At 28.2% G+C, this 5,960-nt stretch overlaps 1 long non-coding RNA gene across 1 annotated transcript; it reads left to right on the top strand.

Annotated features, from left to right (window-relative positions):
• Positions 1-3,649: 3,649 nt before the first annotated feature.
• LOC106690412 (uncharacterized) lies at positions 3,650-4,340 on the top strand. The gene is made up of 2 exons (XR_001344598.2): positions 3,650-3,714; positions 3,906-4,340. It is a non-coding gene; the product is annotated as an uncharacterized lncRNA (long non-coding RNA).
• Positions 4,341-5,960: the final 1,620 nt, after the last annotated feature.

Here is a 5,960-nt window from a genome sequence, read left to right as displayed (position 1 = left end):
CATTTGATAAAAATAAAATAAAATAATAATAATAAGAAGTAAAAACTAAAAATCAGTAACATACCGTAGAGTAAGATGTGAGGACTGAGACTAGCTGTTATGTTCTGCTATCTACAGGAACGCCTGGCTAGATATACCCTAGCCACTGTAATCCACAGATAGGTCTTGGCAATACTGGGAATTCCTCATAAAAAAAATATTAGACTATTGTAAATTTCTAAATTGTATTTATCTTTTAGTGATTGTTAAAATATAAAAAAATACACTAAGAATATTTGTCCCTGATTCACTGACACATAAAGCAGATGCTTTATATATATGGATAAAGATATTACAGATATGGAACAAGTAATTGCTATATCTGTTCTCTGCATGGTTATAAAATATTTATATATAATTCAATTTTATATGTGGATATCTATATTAATTGAGTAGGCGTAATACCCACATAATTATACCATAGTAAAACCAATATTTATCCATTATTGATTAATATAAAAAATCAGTACAAAAATAATGATAAATTAAATAAATCATAAGATGAATTTTTATAAAATATTAATAATTTTTTGTGAAAATTACAAGGAGTATAAATATCATTTGGTTGATTTCATGTTTATATCTATTTAAATATGGGTACTAACAGTATAAGTCAGTGCTCATTAATTGTTTTCAAAGTTAAATTCGGCATTAAACTTATTAGTATTTTTCAAATTAAATATTTTTTTTTATTTTTCCTAACCCTTTACCTATTCACTTTTGACATAGGGGAGGGCGGACGATTATCTACTGGTTATTACTCTAACTACGGCAGTCAAGTTTTCATTTCGTGGTACGGCTACAAAAATTGAAGTCGACCCCCCCCCCCCCAGGCCGAATTTGAACAGGGAGGCTGCTGTTCTGATGTTGTTAAGACCTACGCCTTAAATCCCGCGGCTGCTAACTAAAGTGGAGTATTACCATGTAGATATGAAACAGGTAGTAACAAAAATCAAGTGAATGTAGCCTACACTATTTGTACTGCCGATAGTATTAAACCTCCGTACAAAAAAAAAAAGAAAAAATTATATTAGTTTAGATAAAGAAATATGAAAAAGAGAAAGAAAGTTTTAGCGGTGTACTATATAACAAAATTATACAATAATTATTTACAGAATGTTATACTTTACAAAATATTAAGAAGACTACAAAAAATAATTATATGTCAATAAGAATGTATATGAAAAATTATAATTACAATGAAAAACGTTCTTAATCATATTTATTTCATTTTAAAGAATTACCATATCATTTGATTATAACCTGTCAGGCGCATGACAATACAAATAAATAAAAATAAAGATTTCTTAAGGTAGCTTATTAACAAAAGTTAATTACAAATATATTTATCTGAAATCCATATAAATAAAAACGAAACTTAATAAATACAGGTATATATTATTAAATATCATCAGTATTGTAAGTATTAATCTATTTATTATTCCTGATTCCACAAAAAAGATTCTGAACCGAATACAGGAATATATATTAATATATTTTTAATCCAGTAGTATAGTAACATTAATATCTATATCTTTGTAATAAGATTATGAAAACCTTAAGCAAATTATATGACACTTTTAATATAGCATTTAAAACAATCTAATATATATAAATGATTGTTCATTTCAAAATATATGTCATGTGTGATATCTCTAAGCTGTCGTTTATTTAATTTTTAAATTACTGCTACTGTGAATAAAAAAAATATACAAAATTGGTTAGACGACTCTCATTATCATTAAAATGATCGTGGTTAATTAATTCGTAAAAGTTATTGTCAAATCGCGTTTATTGTGTTGCTGTCGTTTTTTATAGTTTCCTTTTAATTTTTTTTAAATTACGACAAAAAAACTGAATATTTTTTTCGTTTTCGATCATAAATTTTTTATAATAAATTCCAAAATAATAAAAATATGTTTCATAAGAATGTGAGTTAGCGGTTTTTCCCTTAAGCACTTTTTTCCCCAACTAAAGGGGACAGGTCATTAGAAAATCATACAAAATCTCTATTTTATTATAAATATACATATAGCATTGAAAGATCGAAAGACGATTTCGTGTTTTTATTATAAATTTTGGTGAAATTCTTTAATTGGCATTGATAAAAAATTATCTTGACTATACCAAAAAGGAGAAAAAATAATGAACGAAAAATTGCATGTGGTTTACATTTGTTTACAGAGACAAGCTCTGTAACATGATATTTTCTTTAGTAGGAAACAGAAGTATTAAAAATAGATACGTGGTGTGATAAGCAATAGTGATAGCAAACGTCTGTGACTCCTGGCCTTTTGGGATTCATTATCTTCTTTCCACAAGGCTCTAAATTTTTGTTATGAAACAAATAAAAGAGAAAAAACATGTTATTAATTTTTTTTAAAACAGCAAAAAATGTAAATTCAAATTTTCAAAATTCATATTATAACAATTAGTATTAAGAAAATAGAAAAAGAAGTTTTCATTATTTCTTATGAACAAATTTAAAAATGTGAAACAATGCATGGTGTAGTAGAAATAATGTAGCCGACTCCTTAAAAAAAATATATTATTTAAATACATGATTTTTCATCTATATATTACTATTATAATTTAAAAAAACAAATTATCATGATTATTGTAATATGATTCTTTAAAATCCCGACTGAATTGTAAAATTTAAAGAAAATTTGAAGTAGTCCCAACAAATTTTGAGAAAAAATCAACATAGCCTAAAGTATTGCACATCAGGAATCAATTTTTTTTGTATTGATCCCATCTATACGACTGGGCCACGGAGTGAGGGAGGGGAGTGAGGGTTCAAAAATAAATAGACACTTTGCACCAATACAATTCTTAATTTTAACAAGATATAAAAAATATATATTATTAATAAAAATACAAATACAATAATAAAGGAGTAATTTTGTTTCTATGATGGATTGGAAGCCGTCTGGGCGCAGAGAAATTTTATCCATGATTAAAAAAAAAAAAATCAAAAATTATGATTTTCAGAATTTCAAATCAAACAGTGAATTTTTTAATCCTTATCGTTAATAAACTTTCACTTGATTCTCCGTACTTATTCTTATACTGTTTCAACTAAAAAGCATAAATTTTATTTTAAATATTTTTTCCTATTATTTTCAATGGTATTGTTAAAAGAAAAAAAAAACACTTTAAAATTTGAGGTTTTAAGTTCCATGATACACAATAAATGCCCAAAATAAAAAATCAAAAAAATCCATCCATCCATCCAACGTCCCTTCTCAGCTATTTTCCGACACTAAACAGCCGACATTTTTTTTTTTTTATATTTGACACAAAACTGAACCTTGTAATTTGATATTAACATCCACTAAATTTAAAACTTTTTTTTTACATTAGGTTTTTACTTATTTATTTATTTTATTCGTTGATTTAATAAATGATTAATTTAAAGGATAAACCTTTCAGTAGTAATTTGAAATGTTTTTCAATAAAATAAAAATAATTATAATATTTTATTTTATTTTAATAGATTTTTATCGTGATGGATGCCAATGGATTTGGATTGAACCATCGCAAGGGATTCCCAGATGGCTACTTGAAATTCCGAATGTCTGTGGATTACAGCCGCTCTGGTATATCTAGTGGGGCAGTGCTGACGACGCCAGAACCTCATAGTCTGTGACAGTCTTCACATCTCATTCAAAGGTAAATAACTATGTACTAGTTTTATTCTTTGCTAACTTTATTAAATTTTGAAAACTTGACTAGTTTCGTGAATGAACGATTGTATGAATGTATTGGATTGTATGAATCATCAATTACCTTTTTTCAATCAAATTAAATTGTTTTGGATTATCAACTGAGGCCATAATTTCAATACTTCTTTTTTTTTCTAGAAAATGAATAAGTTGATATTGTTTTCCTTCCTGGCTGCTTGCTTGGTTGCTCTTACTCAAGCAGAAGACAACCGTCGAAAACTGACAGTCGAGGCCTCCCGTACTCAGCATGGTGGAGAACGACACGATACCTACAGGATATCTCAAGACGCCTGGAGATCGAAGGATGGTAGGTTTTCTGCTGGAGGATACGTCGAGCACAACAGAGACAGGTATCCGGGAGGTTACAAGACGAAGGATACTCATGGAGGATTCCAAGTCCGAGGAACGTTCTAGATTTAACTATTTATAAATTAATTTATGTAAATAATGAATTTTGTGTTATAATAGATTCCAAATCAGGGGGCGATTCTAGATACGGCTAATATTGTATATATTTAATGAATGTAAATAATGTAATTTTTGCTTAAATTAATTAAACTTTTTTTCATGTAATTCTAGAAGTTTATTTGTTCATAATTTTATTGTATCTGAGGAGAGTTAAAAGGTTTTCCTGAACCATTATATAAAAAACTAATGTAACCTGTAAAGAATCATTCAGGAGTCTACACATACAGAACATACTGTTTTTTATACATTTCAAATCGATTAACAATGGATTATGGTATAAAAGAAATATATTTTCTATGAAAATTAGTAATACTGGATAAAATAATAACGCCAGAAAGTAAAGGAAATTTGCGCATTAGGAAGGAATTGTTAACAAAGTTTTATATACATTGAAATTATAATTTAAAAAGTTTGCACGTTTATGTCTATATTGTAGATTTAAACGAACATCTGACGATTAAAAGATCATTGTTGAAAAATCGTTTTATTTCTAAATATTATATGTATTAAGAGAAAATAATAAACGCATCATTAATTCTATTAACTGGTTGAAATTACCACGTCAGAAAATAAAGATGTGCGAACTTGGAATGAACTTTCAGCAACTTTTACAATAGATTGGTGGACAATACATTAGATGGATAAAAAAATATATTTATTAGCAAAAGATTTGTTCTAATAGGTGCTTGACTGAGCGAGTGCATGCGTAGTTTTCCGTTTAATCTGTTAACTGCTATCACGTCGATATATTTAATAAATAATTATTTTTTATTAAATTAAAGCCTCTAAGTTGACATAATGACTAACTCCATAAAATCATCTTAGTATTTTCAATATCGATTCAATAACAATTTAGCATTGAATAAACGTCTAAGAGCACAATGAAAATATTGGTTAACTGTTTTATTTCTGACATACTTTTGTAAAACAAATTTATCGATTACTGACCGTATGTGATAATAAAAGGAAGTGCGAACAATAAAAATTCAAACAGTCGTAAAACTATTTATTATGAGCCAACATTTCGCCACATATTGCATAGCATCATCAGGTGCAAGAAAGATACAAAGTGGAAAAAATTTGACTATGTACTATCAAGATGCCCCGAAAATTTCATCAAAATCAAATTATCGATAGGTGATATGCTCGTCATATGGATTCTTGAGTTCTTTGATCTTCTGACTGTGCCCGAATTTATAGAACGGAGGCACATAAAGATCTTCGACTCCCTGAAATGTAGCATGAACCCGCTGCTCAGGATACTCACACCATCTTCAGCTCCTATGTGGTGGCAACAATGTATGTCGCATGACTAAACATGATAAGTTGCAATAGAGACACGCATGTTTAGGTTATGCTTCTTAGTACTAACTTTTTGTTAAAGCACAAAGAAAATACTCAAGTGTGCCCCAACACTTTTGATCTCCTCCACGAAAATTCAGTGCACCATCACACTACCACATAAACTGCTTAGAATGTAACTCTCACTATAGTACAAGAAGCTATATCGGAAGGTTGTACATTTATGTGTATGTGTTCTTATTACTCTTAATTTTTTTTTTCAGAATAAGGGGTTCTGAAAATAAATAAAAAATTCATGATGTCTAAAACGCAAAGCGCGCACGAAAAATTTTCTAGGGATTAATAATTTATTTTTCACTTACTGCATGAATTTAAAACTTGCCTATCTTCTATAGTAAGGAAGCAATACTTAAAAAACTGATA

The sequence above is a fragment of the Halyomorpha halys genome, unplaced genomic scaffold (assembly GCF_000696795.3).
Source record: "Halyomorpha halys isolate HHAL.00 unplaced genomic scaffold, Hhal_1.1 Scaffold50.1, whole genome shotgun sequence".
In the NCBI taxonomy this organism is placed as follows: domain Eukaryota; kingdom Metazoa; phylum Arthropoda; class Insecta; order Hemiptera; family Pentatomidae; genus Halyomorpha; species Halyomorpha halys.
Note: the sequence above shows the minus strand (reverse complement) of the source record. Positions and strands in the feature narration are given on the sequence as shown.